A 17,471-nucleotide genomic window follows, 5' to 3' on the forward strand; every position below is an offset into this window, starting at 1 on the left:
GTAAATCTAGTCAAGAAGAAAAGATGAGCTTACGAAAGGTTCAAAAAACTAGGTAACGATAGAGATCTAGAAGATTTTAAGGGAATCAGGAAGGAGCTTAAGAATAAAATCAGGAGAGCCAGAATGGGCCATGAGAAGGCCTTGGCGGACAGAATTAAGGAAAACCCCAAGGTATTCTACAAGTATGTGAAGAGCAAGAGGATAAGACATGAGAGAATAAGACCAATCAAGTGTGACAGTGATAAAGCGTGTATGGAACTGGAGGAGATAGCAGAGGTACTCAATGAATACCTTGCTTCAGTATTCACTACAGAAAAGGATCTTGGTGATTGTAGGAATGACTTGCAGTGGACTGAAAAGCTTGAGGATGTGGATATTAAGGAAGAGGATGTGCTGGAGCTTTTGGAAAGCATCAAGTTGGATAAGTCGCCGGACGAGATGTACCCCAGGCTACTGTGGGAGGCAAGGGAAGAGATTACTGAGCCTCTGGTGATGATCTTTGCATCATCAATGAGGACGGGAGAAGTTCCAGAGGATTGCAGATGTTGTTCCCTTATTCAAGAAAGGGAGTAGAGATAGCCCAGGAAATTATAGACCAGTGAGTCTTACTTCAGTGATTGGTAAGTTGATGGAGAAGATCCTGAGAGTCAGGATTTATGAATATTTGGAGAGGCATAATATGATTAGGAATAGTCAGCATGGCTTTGTCAAAGGCAGGTCATGCCTTACGAGCCTGAATGAATTTTCTGAGGATGTGACTAAACACATTGATGAGGGTAGAGCCGTAGATTAGTATATATGGATTTCAGCAAGGCATTTGATAAGGTACCCCATGCAAGGTTATTGAGAAAGCAAGGAGGCATGGGATCCAAGGAAACATTGCTTTGTGGATTCAGAAATGGCTTGCCCACTGAAGGCAAAGAGTGGTTGTTGATGGGTCATATTCTGCATGGAGGTCGGTGACCAATGGAGTGCCTTGGGGATCTGTTCTGGGACCCCTACTCTTTGTGATTTTTATAAATGACCTGGATGAGGAAGTGGAGGGGTGGGTTAGTAAATCTGCTGATGACGCAAAGGTTGGAGGTGTTGTGGATAGTGTGGAGGGCTGTTACGAGGTTATAGCGGGACACTGATAGGATGCAAAATGGGGCTAAGAAGTGGCAGATGGAGTTCAACCCAGACAAGTGTAAGGTGGTTCATTTTGCTAGGTCAAATATGATGGCAGAATATAGTATTCTCAAAGCTGCTGTGCGGGTTGACTCTGTGGTTAAGGCAGCATACGGTGCATCGGCCTTCATCAATCATGGGATTGAGTTTAAAGCCGAGAGGTAAAGGTTGTAGCTATGTAGAACCCTGGTCAGACCCCACTTGGAGTACTGTGCTCAGTTCTGATCACCTCAGTACAGGAAGGATGTGGAAACCATAGAAAAGGTGCAGAGGAGATTTACAAGGATGTTGCCTGGATTGGGGAGCATGCCTTATGAGAATAGGCTGAGTGAACTCGGCCTTTTCTCCTTGGAGCGACAGAAGATGAGAGGTGACTTGATAGAGGTGCATAAGATGATGAGAGGCATTGATCGTGTGGATAGTCAGAGGCTTTTCCTCAGGGCTGAAATGGTTAGCACGAGAGGGCACAGTTTTAAGGTGCTTGGAAGTAGATACAGAGGAGATGTCAGGGGCAAGTGTTTTATTTTAAAAATGCATACGGTGGTGAATGCATGGAATGTGCTGGTGGTGATGGTGGTGGAGGCAGAAATGTTAGGGTCTTTTAAGAGACTCCTGGACAGGTACATATAGCTTAGAAAAAGAGAGGGCTATGGGTAACCCTAGGTAATTTCTAAGGTAGGGACATGTTCGGCACAGCTTTGTGGGCCGAAGGGCCTGTATTGTGCTGCAGGTTTTCCATGTTTCTACAACACTGTGGGCCAAAGGGTCTGTTCCTGTACTGTGGCCAAAGGGTCTGTTCCTGTACTGTCCTGTTCTTAAAAAGTCAACTAAAAATGGCGGAGTAATCGAAGGCAGAGTGAAGAGCCTGAGAATGAGGCAGCAACAATTCAAACACAAGGAGATTCTGCAGATGCTGGAAATCCACAGCATGGCACACAGAACGTCGGAGGAGCTCAGCGGGTCAGGCAGCATCTATGGAGGGGAATGAACAGTCGAGGTTTCAGTCGACCCTTCATCGTGGACAGGGTCCAGAGGAGGGTCACGAGGATGATCCCAGGAATGAAAGGACTCACCTCAGGCTGACGGCAGCAGCGAGAAGAGAGCATCTGACACATCCTTGGAACGTAGAAGATTAAGAGGAGATATACAGAATTATGAGGGGTATAGATGGGGTGAATGCAAACGGGCTTTTTCCACTGAGGTTGGGTGGGACGACAACCAGAGGTCATGGGTTAAGGGTGAAAAGTGAAAAGTTTGAGGGGAGTGTGTAATGAGCTGCCAGCACAAGTGGTGCTTGCAATCTCGATTTCAACACTGAATAGAAGTTTGGACAGGATGTCCCAGTCAGCCGATGGGACTAAGCGGTTCAAATGTCTTGGCACTGGCCAGATGGGCTGAAAGGCCCGTTTCTGTGCTGTACTTCTCTACGACAATGCTATGCGGAGTCAGGTCCTGGCAGGCTCTGGTTGAGAAGCCAGCCTCGCGTCCACAGCACGGTCCAAGTGGAGGGTTTGAAAAGGCAAGCTCCGTGGCTCAGCGAGGAAAATGCCTGGACATCGCCTCCCAACTCCAAATGGTGCAGCGATGGAAATCAGAAATGCCCGAGAGACCAGTGAGGGAATGCAGACGTCATTGTACAAGGCTGCTGAGATCGAGGCACTTTTACCTCCGCATTGACGACAACTTCCAATGCTTATAGGTGGAGCAGGACAGCCTTAAAATGTCGGGTGCTACGACATACATCTAAGTGACTAATATGCAAAATTACCAAATCAAACAGTGAACTCTCATCAGAGTCGGCCTGTTTACCTCATGAGCAGATTCTGGAACTTCAAAGAACTGTGCAGAGTTTTAGTTTGAATATTTCAAACCCTTTTCTTTAGGTGGGTTGATGTACGTAAAGAGCAAGGTCAATATTTCTTTCTAAACTGGACTGGCCTTGAGAGAGTGGAACCGAGGGATCACCTCGAGCTGCGATACTGAGTGCTCACACGGTGTCGGGTTTAAAGGGGTGGGGGGAAGTCCCGGAGTTTAAGTGCCTTTGATGGACGATGAGATGTTTCGAACGAAGAGATGCACAAGTCTGAATGCTGGAAACAGGAGCAGCACTCCATACACAGCGGGTCCAGAGCATCAATGGGAGGGGAAGAACTGTCAGCATTTTGGGCTGAAACCCTGCATCGATCGGGGCTCGCGACGGTGAGCCCACAGACAGTGGTACGTCCATCCCCTCGTTCTCCTCGGCAAGGGGGGCGCAGGGGTCTGGGAGGTGCGCTGAAACAGCCTGAGTAAGCTTCTGTAGTACACTTCATCAATGAATACGTACTGCAGCCGGCAACTCGATCAATTTTTAAAGCAACACTCTGGGCAATCCTCACTGCACACGTAGCTGCTGCAAAAATACTGCCCAGCGTTCTTTGTTACAACACACAACAATGCAAAAATATCCAGATCTCTGAAAACAGGCAAGTCCATCCGCACCTGATGATTCCTCGAGCAGGAAACAGATCCTGTGTTCACAGATAACAAGACCACAAGAGCAGAATCAGGCCATTCAGCCCATCAAGTCTGCTCTACCATTCCATCATGGCTGATTCATTCTCTCTCTCAACCCCATTCTCCTGACTTCTCCCCATAACCTCTGATGCCCTGACTAATCAAGAACCTATCAACCTCCGCTTTAAGCTTACCCAGTAACCTGGCCTCCACAGCCGTCTGTGGCAATGAATTCCACAGATTCATCACGCTCTGGCTAAAGAAATTCCTCCTCATCTCTGTTCTTTAGGGACATCCCTCTATTCTGAGGCTGTCCACTTTAGTAAGAGGATCCACCTCTATAGGAAATATCTTCTCCACACCCACTATCTAGGCCTTCCAATATTCGGCAGGTTTCAAAGCAATTGCCCCACCACACACTGCTCCCTCCAATTCTTCTACACTCTAGTACAGGCCCAGAGCCTAAACACTCCTCCTATGTTAACCCTTTGTGCTTGATAGACTGAAAGGAACAGGCTCCATTTTTAGCAGGTTCCTTACCTGTCAGCACGAAATATCACCAACTCCATCAGGAATTGGATAGGGAGTGGGGTGGGGGAGGGGGGAACAAATCTGCTCACAACACTCCTAAAAGATCTGACCAAGTCCTTTCTTTACAACAGAGGGACATCCCTTTAGAACAGAGATGAGGAGGAATTTCTTTAGCAAGAGGTTGGTGAATCTGGGGAGGCCAAGTCATTGGGTATATTTAAAGCGGAGGTTGATTAAGTTCTTGATTAGCAAAAGCACCAAAGGAAGCAGGCCTTCCACTTAGTTGAATAAAGTTGATGAGTCCCATTATACACTGAGTACACACAGGCCCCAGCGCACATTAAGATGTTCTTTCAAAGTGTCCCACTTTTTGTCACACACATGCAAAAACAGGCCCTCCAGACCAACTGGTCCATATCGATCTAAGCCAGTCCCATTTGGCATCATTCGACCCACATCCCTCAGAACCAGGGGCTCCCAATTTCTTTTATGTCATGGACCAATACCATTAAGCAAGGGATGCAGGTTGGGAACCCCTACTCTAAACTTTTCCTATCCACGTGCCAGTCTGAGTGCCTTTTGTTGTAGCTGTTTTACACGCCTTGGGAGGCATTTTTTGACGTTTCCTTAGCATTTGACTGTTTTCTTTTAAACTTCTTCGAGTTGCTAGCCAGCACGGATGGAGAGCATGCGAGGGAGCCGGCCGGATTCGAACCCGCGACCACTTGCCTCGAAGCCTGGTGCTGATGCCACTACGCCACCAGCTGGCACTGTGCCTTTTTAAATGCCACTTGCTCTGGCAGCTCGCCCCACACACCCACCACCCTCTGGGTGAGGTTGCCCTTTCGGTTCCTACATAATCTCTCCCCTCTCACCTGAAACCTGTGCCCCCTAGCTCCTGCTTCCAAAAGACTATGACCTGTACACCTCTGAAATCACCCCCAGGTCTCTCACACTCCGAGTCCCAGCTTGCCCAAGATTTCCTTATCCTCAGAAATCTCCTCTGCACCCTTTCCAGCTCAACGGCATCTTCCCCACAACACAGAGCACTTGTATAGACAGACGCAGGGCGGACACTCTCCCAACTGGAAACACCAAGGCCCAGGAATGGAAAAGGCTACAGCCCAGTCTATCACAGGAAATCGAGTACACCTACAAGGAGCGCTGTCAGAAGGATGCAGCAGTCATCGCAACGCTCCCAGGGACCACCCTGCACCCACAAGATGCATCAGACACGGCACAAGTTACCAAAGATAAGATAATAAAATATTACTCAAAGTGCATGTCGAGCACAGCACAGATAATCAGTAAACAGCTCGCTGTCCTAGTTACAAGACCTCAGCGGTGGCAGGGTATTCATTAGTCTCTCAGCCTGAGGCAGTCCGAGTCCTGATGCTCCTGTACCTCCTTACTGACGGTAGCCGGTCAGAGAGGTAGTGGGAAGGGTGGTCAGGATACCCAACAATGCTTCGGGGCCTCTGTGCACAACACTCCCGGTAAACGTCACAAATAGGGGGAGGGAGACTTTCGATGGTACGAGCAGGACAAGGGGAGGAGTGCTGAGTGGAGTCCAAATCATTTGGCAGAACTTGTCTCCTTTTATTAATTGATTTATAGGCAGACTTTTGACGAGTGCTTGATTCGGTAAGATACAGATTCACAGATGACATGGAAGGTTGGTGGAGTTCGGGATGGTATTGAAGCTTGTCTTACGTCACAATGGGACATTGACAGGATGCAGACCTGTGCTGACAAGTGGCAGATGGAGTTCAAACTAGGAAAGTGTGAAGTGATCACATCATGGCTGAACCCCATTCTCCCCGTACCCTTTGAAACCCTGATTAATCAGGAACCTATCAACTGTCGCTTTAAATATATCTAATGACTTCATTTCCACAGTCGTCTGTGGCAACGAATACCACAGATTCGCCACCCTCTGGCTAAAGAAATTTTTCCTCATCTCTGCTCCAAATACATGTCTCTTCTGAGTCTGTTCCCTCTGGTCCTAGACTCCCCACTATAGGAAACATCCCCTCCACATCCACTCTATCTGTGCCCTCTGGTCCTAGACTCTCCCACCACAGGAAACATCCTCTCCACATCCACTCTATCTGTGTCCTCTGGTCCTAGACTCCCCCACCACAGGAAACATCCTCTGCACATCCACTCTATCTGTGTCCTCTGGTCCTAGACTCCCCCACTATAGGAAACATCCTCTCCACATCCACTCTATCTGTGTCCTCTGGTCCTAGACTCCCCCACTATAGGAAACATCCTCTCCACATCCACTCTATCTGTGTCCTCTGGTCCTAGACTCCCCCACTATAGGAAACATCCTCTCCACATCCACTCTATCTGTGTCCTCTGGTCCTAGACTCCCCCACTATAGGAAACATCCTCTCCACATCCACTCTATCTGTGTCCTCTGGTCCTAGACTCCCCCACTATAGGAAACATCCTCTCCACATCCACTCTATCTGTGTCCTCTGGTCCTAGACTCCCCCACTATAGGAAATATCTTCTCCAAGTCCTTTCAATATGCAGTAGGTTTCAATGAAATCTTCCCTCATTCTTCTAAACTCCAGCAAGTACAAGCCCAGAGCCGTCAAATGTTAACCTTGTTTCAAGACTACTGACGGGTCCCCCGGTACTCGTGATGACCTGGCACCCGATTCCATGACTGCACTGCATGTTGTAATGGTTTCAGTGTACCGTGGAGCGTGTTCTGACCGGCTGCACAGGCTCGGAAAAAGCTGCAATGTGTTGAGAGGGTTAATAGATCTTCCATGAAGGAACAACACTCTCCGCCACCGGGAGTACCCTCAAACGGCGACGCCTCACGAAAGCAGTGCCCACCCTGAAGGACCCTCACTGCCCGGGAGGAGAAACAGGACACGTGCTCAGTGGACAGGAACCTCTACCATCAGATTTCTGAATGAACACTACCCAGCAGAGGGGAGAAACCTGTTCCTAAAACACTGAGTGCATGTCTTCAGGCTCCTGCATCTCCCTGATGGGAGCAAAGAATAGAAGGCATGTCCTGGGTGATGGGGTCCTTAATAATGGATGCTGCCTTTTCGAACCATCGCCTTTTGAAGGTGTTGGGGAGGCCTAGTGCCTATGATGGAGCCCGGCCCATTTTACAACTAGAAAACGGGCTCTTCTTTCCTCTACATTAATTGTCTTCCAGCTCTGGCAAGTTCAGATCATAGGATATAGGAGCAGAGTTGGACCGTTCATCTTATTGAATCTGCTCTGTCGTTCCTTCACGGAAGATCTATTAACCCTCTCAACACCATTCTCCTGCCTTCTCCCCATAACCTTCAACACCTCGACTCATCAAGAACCTGTCAACCTCCACTTTAAATACACTCGGTGACTCGGCCTCCACAGCCGTCTGTGACAATGAATTCACAGACTCGCCCCCCGTCTGGCTAAAGAAATCCCTCCTCATCTCTGTTCTAACTGGACGCTGGACAGTGCCGGCTTCCCTCGCGCCACTCACACCTCTCACTCTCTCCCGTGTGACTCCACGTCTTGCCCACACTCCCGGCACAGCGACGGCTTGCAGGATTGACCAGCGTGCCACTGGGAAGTCGGTCCAAGATCTGACACGAGCCCCTGGAGGCAGATCAGTGTCAGTACTCGCAGAAACAGCTGAACCTGAACTTGGAGAGGGTTAGCAGGGGGAAAGGTGTAAAAAATGCACGGCACGGTTAGAGTTACGCTAGCCATGGGGTTCAATTCCCACCACCGTCTGTCTGTCCCTACTCCCACGTGACCCCGTGGGGGTCATCCCACAGTTCAAAGGCGTGCAGGTTAAGGTAACTAAGATGTGGCCAGAGGTGTGGTGACACCCACAGGCTGACCCAGCACATCCTCGGACTGCGCTGGTCGTTGATGCCGAAATGACACATTCCACTGTACGTCTCGATGTGTGCGCGGACAAATGAAGCCAATCTTGAATCTTCTTCCTCCAAGAGGAGCACAACCTTGTTGTAGGGTTTGCGTGCCTCAATGACCCGGAGAGCTGTGTTGGCTGGAGTCAGGGCTTTGGCTCTTGGTAGGGTCACCCATGCTAAACAGGTCAAAGGGTAGAGGTCAAACTAAGAGTGGCCCACCAGTCCTCCAGGTTCAGGGCTAACAACCCTGACCGGTCAAACAAAACTGTCACAGAAACAGCAATGAAGAATCCATCTACATCAGAGAATGACGGTATTCCTGAGTCTCCACCCGGGACTTGCCTGACTGACAGGGGTGAAAACCGAGAGGAAGCTACTGACACGATGGAGGAAGCCCTGAACACCGAAAGAGATGGAGGATCTTCACCGGTGCCCCAAACGTCAGAGGCGTAACAGGCAGGAAGTTTAATATATTTTAATGCAGGAGTCTGACACAGGCAGTTTTTCTGAGAAGAATCACAACCGTTGCCTACACTGAAGTCCACCTGTCGCCAGGGACAACACACACACATGCACATATGCACACACACACACACAGACTCCCAGCCTCGACAACCTTACCTACATTTGGAAAACCGTCAGGCAGGAGGAGACGGACGGGGTCCGGAATGGATTAGCAACCTGTAGCGCCCAAATCCACTGAGTCTGTCTCGCTCTATTCCGCCAGCTTAAGTCATGCTGCTAGGAGGACTCCTCGACAGGCAGCTGGCTGTCCGAACGTGGCAGAACGCCGTGCAATTCAGGTGTTCCAACTGCACTGCCTCGCTGCACTATGCTAATTGCAATCTGGATAAAGCAGGCGAGCAGGCAGCAAAACCCGGAACGGATTACAGGGGCGACCAGAGAGATTTGCAGAGCCTCAGTTCCCCAACACACCCCGCTGTGCGTCACCGACTGCCGGCTGAAATTCCTCAATCCCACCCTCCTTCTGCACAGAATAGCTGTTAATATTGGGTCTCAGATCACTGTAGGAAGATTATGAAGGGACGTGTAGAGGGTCCCTTCCCTCAACTGAGTTTATATTCAGATTTATTTATTTTGTCATGAGAGTTAGCAATAGACATAATATACAACTGTAATCGAGATCTTATTTCTATATTAGTAACCGGGCACCGCAGTAGCTTAGCGGTTAGCGCAACGCTGGGAGCGGAGATTGGAGTTCAATTCCAAAGGAGCTGGTACATTGCTTCCCGCGTGCGTGCGGGTTCCTCCCACAGTCCGAAGAAGCACCGGTGGTAGTAGGCTAAGTTGTCCTGCGATTAGGCTAGGGTCGGCTGTACAGCAGCGTAGTGGCTAGCACAACACTCTACGTTACAGGCGACCGGGGTCCAATTCCCGCCGCTGTCTGTACGCTCTCCCCGTGACCGCATGGGTTTCCTCCCACAGTCCAAAGTCGTACCGGTTAATTGTAAATAGTCATGCGATTACTAGGGTTAAATCGTGGGCTTCTGGATGGCACTGTTTCTCAATAAATGGGGAGCGGGGGGTTCCACACACATTTTTTTTAAAGCGTGAAGTATATAGAGGTATGCGATGACCAGCACAATCTGAGGATGCGCTGGGGGTCGCCACACATCGACGTAGCATGAGCAGAACAAGCCCGACACACACACACACTCACTCACACTCAGGAAAAGGCAGCCAAGCCCAGGACATGCCACTTCCAGACCTCCAACCTTCCGTGACCCTGGACTGCAGATAAGGTTCCTGATATTTGGAACTCACGTCAGGAGGATGGTTTCCTCCCACAGTCATAAATCTGGAATTCTTCCGCCCCTTCCCTGTCAACGACCCCGTGCCCACTTTGACCATCTTGGAATCCAGCTGGAGAGAGAGAGACCGTAAGACACAGGAGCAGGTTTAGGCCATTCAGCCCATTGAGTCTGTTCCTCTATCCCATCAGGACTAATTTATTATCCCTCTCAACACCATTCTCCTGCCTTCTCTACATAACCTTCAATACCCTTACTGACCAAGGGCCACTTTAACATGCACTCTGGTGGAACGTACCGCCTGGGGAGGTGGTGGTACAGGCAGATACATTAGGGACATTTAAGAGACTTTTAGATAGCTACATGATAATGGAGGGCTCTGTGGGAGGGAAGGGTTAGATTGATCTTGGAGTAGATTACAAGGTCGACTCAACGTGGTGGGCCAGATAGCCCGTAGTGTTTAGTGAGCTTAGGAGAAACACCTCTAATTTGAGAAAGTGGAACTTGTACAAACGAAGTCATTTAAGGGAACTTGGAAAGCCACCCAAGAGACGAAGGACCATCGGAGGTACGGTAACACTGGTGCGAGAGGCTGGTGTGGGAGGCAAGTGGCAGAACAGATCGAGCAACTTGCTTCCTTGTGATACGTTCCCTGCGGTTTCTCGTAGACAGCACTGCAGCTCAGCAAAGTATGGCAGGACAGATGGTCCTAGACTCATCCACTATTGGAAACATCTCTCCACGTGCACTCGATCTGGACTTCACAGTATCCAGTAGGTCTCAATGAGACCCCCCCCCCCCCCCCACCGTGCCGTCCCCTCATGGTTCACAACGTTCCTGTGGAGAGACCCACAGAACAGGAACACACAAAGCCTTGCTGATTAAAGTCACCTCAGCGACTGCAGGCCGGGGGGGTGGTGGGAGCGCCACTTCCCAACTGGTCTGGGGGCCACGAATATAATGAGGAAAATCTGCCAGTAACCCTACTCCTCTACAACCTACCCAGGGCAGGACAGCATTTACTCAACCCCCTTTTGAAACCTACTACAGAACCAACTTCCACCAAACTTTCCAGAGCGCATAGCCCAATCAGCTGTGCTTCTTCCATCGTCTATTGAATGCTTATAAATCACATTGGCCGGATGTCAGCTTTCTATGTATAGTGTTACCACAAATTTATTGTATTTCTTTGTCCTGCAATAACATTTCAAGGCAGTATACAGTGACATAGGAGCCAAATTAGGCCATTCAGCCCATCAAGTCTGCTCTACTGTTCCAGCACGGCTGAGTTATTACCAATCACCTTGTCCCTGTAACCATGCTCTGATCAATCAAGAACCTACGAATCTCTGCTTTAAATATACCAATGCCTCCAGAACTGTCTAGCAATTAATTTCCACAGATTCACCACTTTCTGGCTAAAGAAATTCCTCCTCGTCTATTCTAAATAGACGAGCCTCTATTCTGAGGCCGCGCCCTCTGGTCCTGGACTTGGCCCACAATCGGAAACGTCCTCTCCACGTCTACTATCTAGGTCTTTCAGTATTTGATATATTGACACACACTGATCTGTGAACTACTATTCAAATAACTGTTTGCTTTTGGTGATGTCATACAAGGAAGAAAAAGAAACAGCAGTCCCACACAGCTCTGCTTCTTTAACCGGGCAGAGGTCCTCGTCCAAACTGAAAACCGATACCCTCGAGAGGGCAAACAAGGCGCCCAGTGCTCTCCTTAGCAGAGCTGGAAGAGGAAACTACCACTGAGAGTGCCGTCAGCGAGATAAACGTGCAGGAATACTGGGTACTGAGCTCAAACTCTGCACGGACAGAAGGATCATAAGACGTGGGAGCAGATTACAGCCATTCAGCCCATCGAGTCTGCTCCGCCATTCCATCGTGGCTGATTTATTTTCCCTCTCGACCCCATTCTCCCGCCTTCTCCCCACAAACTTTGACTCCCTGACTAAACAAGAACCCATCAACCTCGGCTTTAAACATAGCCAATAACTTGGTCTCCACGGCCGCCTGTAGCAATGAATTCCACACTCTGGCTAAAGGAATTCCTCCTCATTTCTGTTCTAAAGAAACAGCCTTCTATTCCGAAGCTCTGCCCTCTCGTCCTGAACTCCCCCACATCCACTCTGTCGAGGCCTTTCACTATCCGATAGGCCTCAATGAGATTAGCCCATCCCCCTCATTCTTCTAAACTCCAGCGAGTACAGGCCCAGAGCTGGCAAATGCTCCTCATATGTTAAAGCTTTCATCCTAGAATCATTCTTGTGAATCTCCTCTGGACCCTCTGCAACGCTACCACATCTTTACTTAGATATGACGTAACACAGCCCTTCTGCATTGCTTAGAAGTTCCCAGGGTCATAGTTATTACTTTTTTAAAATCTTAATTAGAGATACAGCGCGGAACAGGCCTATCGAGCCACACCACTCAGCAGCCCACTGAATTAGCCCTGGCCTAAATCACGGGACAATTTACAATGACCAATTAACCTACGTCTTTGGACTCCGGGAGGAAACCGGAGGACCTGGAGGAAAAGAACGTACCAACTTGCTTACAAAGGGCACGAGAGCTGAACTTCGAGCTCCAACGTCCCACGTTGTGATAGCGTCACGCTGACCGCGACGCCCCATTTGAGCCGAGTTACAGCCAGGAACGGGACGGCTGCTACTCTAGTCTGTAAAACAACAGCACCTGGATCTCAGAGGAGGCAGGAAGGGGGGAGGGCACAGAAGTGCACACGAGGGGCAGGAGGCAGGAGCCGAGCTCCGCTCCTACCGCCACCAAGCTCAGCACCAGCTCCGGAGAGCGATTGATTCCCTCAGAGCTGCTGCTGAAGGAAGCTCTGGCATCAGGAGTCTGTGGGCCAAGATCTCGGTAGCGGGGGGGAGGGAATGCCATGGAAACTGGGCCACCAATGAAAGGGAAAAGACATCCAATCCTGGTGAGAACTGACTGGGAGGCGGAGAGCTCTCACCTACGAATGCGAGGCAGGACGTGGGCTGCAGCAACTGTTAATTACAAGAGCTGCTTTTGTGAAAAGGCTGCAAAAGAAACAAGACTGTTTACCGGGATAAAGATTAATGTAAGAACCCCCTCCCCCTCTGCCTCAGACCGGGCAGGTTTCCTGGGACCAGGCCTGCGATTCCTGCCAGGACAAATCTTATCCTCGAGCAGAGTGCAATGTGACTCTGACCTTTTAAGATCAATCTAACCCTTCCCTCCCACATAACCCTCCATCTTTATATCATCCATGTGCATATCTGGAGTCTCTTAAATGCCCCTGTGGCCTCCACCACCGCCCCGGCAGTGTGTTCCACACACCCGCTGTTTAAAAACTTCTGAGGTTCCCCCCTACAATTTCCTCCAATCACCTTAAAATATGTCCCTTGTATTAGCCATTTTTACCCTGGGAAAAAGTCTCTAACTGTCCACTCGATCGGGGAATTAGATATGGCCCTTGTGGCTAAAGGGATCAGGGGGTATGGAGAGAAAGCAGGTACAGGGTTCTGAGTTGGATGATCAGCCATGATCATACTGAATGGCGGTGCAGGCTCGAAGGGCCGAATGGCCTACTCCTGCACCTACTTTCTATGTTTCTATCTATCTACCTCTCATCCTCCTTCACTCCAAAGAGAAAACTCCTAGCTCACTCAACCCATCCTCATAAGACCTGCTCTCGAATCCAGGCAGCATCCGGGTAAATCTCCTCTGCACCCTCTCTAAAGCCTCCTCATCCTTCCCATAATGGCGATCAGAACTGAACACAATACAGTGTGGCCTGACCAGGGTTTTACAGAGCTGCAACATTACCTCACGGTGCTTGAACTCAATCCCCCAACTAACGAAGGCCAACACACCATACGCCTTGTGTGGTAACTTTGAGGAATGTAGGCAACATCCTGGTAAATCTTCTCTGCACTCTCTCTGAAGAACGAATTGGATTTATATAGATTTGATGATGCAATGAATGTAGAGAGAGATGTTTACCGATTCCACTTACTGTGAACAGTACAGCACAGGAACAGGCCCTTTGGCCCACAGAGTTGTACCAAACCAATCAAATTAGTAACCAAGAGGCTAAGTAAACGAATGCATGCCCTCTATTAGACATTTCAACCCTGGGAAACAGATACTCCCTGTCCACTCTCTCTCTGCCTCTCGGGCAGATGGGGCTCACCAGCCGTGGTTGGCAAACCCTGATCTCAAACCTCCGCTGCCTTGCGACGATACCCACTCACGGGGTTCAGGAGTAAACCCCGAGGGAAAAGTCCGGAGCTGGAGCTCCTACACTGAGCTCAATGCTGACTGGCCGCTCCTGCAGTGCCGCTGGCACGATTTCTGCCCTTCCTTTGTATCCCTCAGCTGCCAAGGGGGTGGGGGAGTCTGCCACACAGGTAACCGCTCGCCCTGTAGCTCATACCACCCCAACTTCTGTCTTGGTTCTGACACTTGCCCCAGATGCAGCCTAATTCGAGTTTTATAACGCCACAACACACTGACTTATTGCCTCAACTAATAAGAGCAAATGTGCCATACGCCTTGGCATTTCTGAAATAAAGTGACCGACCTCCCAAAGAAGCTAACATTCCTGACTGGCACATTGCAGGGTTCGGCCACACGTGGCAGGGAGCGCACAGCTGACCTCAGAGGGTTTGTAGGGGTGGACTACAGATTCACCTTTACTGATCACATTGTACATCAAAACAGAGTGAGATGTGCCAACCTGCACACCCAAGGATGCCGCCACACGTTCTGGCGCCAACACAGCACGTCCAGCCCAACAACAAAGCAAATCCCTTTCCCACCCTCCCACACCAGCAGGCCTCGCTTCAACCCTAGGGCAAGCGGCCTCCAAGTTCTTTCCCCCAGATTCTCAGGGCTCGGCTGTTGACGTTCAGGTCCGGCCGCCACTGGACACAAGGTGGCTGGGCCCTGCGTAGATGCTTATCAGATGTCATTGCTTAAAGAAATTGGTTTCCAGCTCTGGGCCTGTACTCACCTACTGAATAGGGTGGATGTGGAGAGGATGTTTCCTACAATGGGGGAGTCTAGGACCAGAGGACACAGATAGAGTGGATGTGGAGAGGATGTTTCCTATAGTGGGGGAGTCTAGGACCAGAGGACACAGATAGAGTGGATGTGGAGAGGATGTTTCCTATAGTGGGGGAGTCTAGGACCAGAGGACACAGATAGAGTGGATGTGGAGAGGATATTTCCTATACTGGGGGAGTCTAGGACCAGAGGATACAGATAGAGTGGATGTGGAGAGGATGTTTCCTATAGTGGGGGAGTCTAGGACCAGAGGACACAGATAGAGTGGATGTGGAGAGGATGTTTCCTATAGTGGGGGAGTCTAGGACCAGAGGACACAGATAGAGTGGATGTGGAGAGGATGTTTCCTGTAGTGGGGGTGTCTAGGACCAGAGGACACAGATAGAGTGGATGTGGAGAGGATGTTTCCTATAGTGGGGGAGTCTAGGACCAGAGGACACAGATAGAGTGGATGTGGAGAGGATGTTTCCTATAGTGGGGGAGTCTAGGACCAGAGGACACAGATAGAGTGGATGTGGAGAGGATGTTTCCTATAGTGGGGGAGTCTAGGACCAGAGGACACAGATAGAGTGGATGTGGAGAGGATGTTTCCTATAGTGGGTGAGTCTAGGACCAGAGACACAGATAGAGTGGATGTGGAGAGGATGTTTCCTATAGTGGGGGAGTCCAGGACCAGAGGACACAGATAGAGTGGATGTGGAGAGGATGTTTCCTATAGTGGGTGAGTCTAGGACCAGAGACACAGATAGAGTGGATGTGGAGAGGATGTTTCCTATAGTGGCGGAGTCTAGGACCAGAGGACACAGATAGAGTGGATGTGGAGAGGATGTTTCCTATAGTGGGGGAGTCTAGGACCAGAGACACAGATAGAGTGGATGTGGAGAGGATGTTTCCTATAGTGGGGGAGTCTAGGACCTGAGGACACAGATAGAGTGGATGTGGAGAGGATGTTTCCTATAGTGGGGGAGTCTAGGACCAGAGGACACAGATAGAGTGGATGTGGAGAGGATGTTTCCTATAGTGGGGGAGTCTAGGACCAGAGGACACAGATAGAGTGGATGTGGAGAGGATGTTTCCTATAGTGGGGGAGTCTAGGACCAGAGGACACAGATAGAGTGGATGTGGAGAGGATGTTTCCTATAGTGGGCGAGTCTAGGACCTGAGGACACAGATAGAGTGGATGTGGAGAGGATGTTTCCTATAGTGGGGGAGTCTAGGACCAGAGGACACAGATAGAGTGGATGTGGAGAGGATGTTTCCTATAGTGGGGGAGTCTAGGACCAGAGGACACAGATAGAGTGGATGTGGAGAGGATGTTTCCTATAGTGGGGGAGTCTAGGACCAGAGGACACAGATAGAGTGGATGTGGAGAGGGTGTTTCCTATAGTGGGGGAGTCTAGGACCAGAGGGCACAGCCTCAGAATAGAGGGACGTCCATTTAGTACAGAGATGAGGAGGAATTTCTCAGCCAGAGGGTGGTGATTCTGTGGAATTCATTGCCACAATAACTGTGGAGACCAAGTCAGTGGGTTTATTGAAAGCAGAGGTTGATAGGTTCTTGACTAGTCAGGGTATTAAAGGCTATGGGGAGAAGGCAAGGGGATGGGGCTGAGAGGGTTAATAAATAAGCCACGATGGGTGGCAAAGTAAAGTCATTGGGTCAAGTGGCCTAATTCTGCTCCCAAGTGTCAGAGAGGAGCGATGAAGATGGAGTTCCCATCTCCCATGCATCCCCCTCCCCCTGCCCCACCCTCACCTTGAATTTAATCCAAGATCTGCTCTGTCTCATGGTCGTATCAGCCTGATTCACACGGCCCTGGGGAAGGCCAGAAGGGCCCAGTGGCCCTCATGGAAATATGAGCAGACTTTACCCATTGCAAGGGACAGTGCTGAGCTGATGGTAGAGAGATGCAGAGAAATGGGTGCATTCTCTCTGTGTAAAAAGGCATCTTTGAAAAACGAAAAGCACATTTTTACAGGCACCTCCGCCCAACAGTGGAGAAAGATCCTGAAAGTAAGACAGGGACTGAAAGTTTGCACCGTGGATGGAGTCGTGTTTTGCAAACAGGGAAGGAAAAGGGAACGGAGGGGGGGGGAAAGACTGAATAAGAGAGAGAGAGAGAGAGAGAGTGAGAGAATGATACGGACATGCAGCCATTTCTGGAGAAGGGTGCTGGTAGTTTACAGAGCTCTGATACAGGGTACTGGAGCAGCACCACCCAAGACCAGTCAGCTGCCTGCAGTCCAAAGGTTGTTCGCTCAAGTTCCAATCCAGCTAGCCGATCATAAAACAAACAGCTTTGGGTACAAGGATTCAAGATTGTTTAAAGTCATTTCCAGTACTCGGTTGTAAAGGAGAAATAATTGCTGCCCACACATTAAAAAAAATGTAATATGTTAAAGAACGCAATAAATATAAACGCATAAGATAGCTCACATACAGAGAGACGCTGGGCACAGGAGTCCTGCACTCAAGCTGACTGACAGGAAATGAGGAGTGGAGGCGAAGGTGTGGAGGATGGGAGGCATCGATC

This window comes from Hemitrygon akajei, chromosome 28, assembly GCF_048418815.1.
Source record: "Hemitrygon akajei chromosome 28, sHemAka1.3, whole genome shotgun sequence".
Taxonomy (NCBI): domain Eukaryota; kingdom Metazoa; phylum Chordata; class Chondrichthyes; order Myliobatiformes; family Dasyatidae; genus Hemitrygon; species Hemitrygon akajei.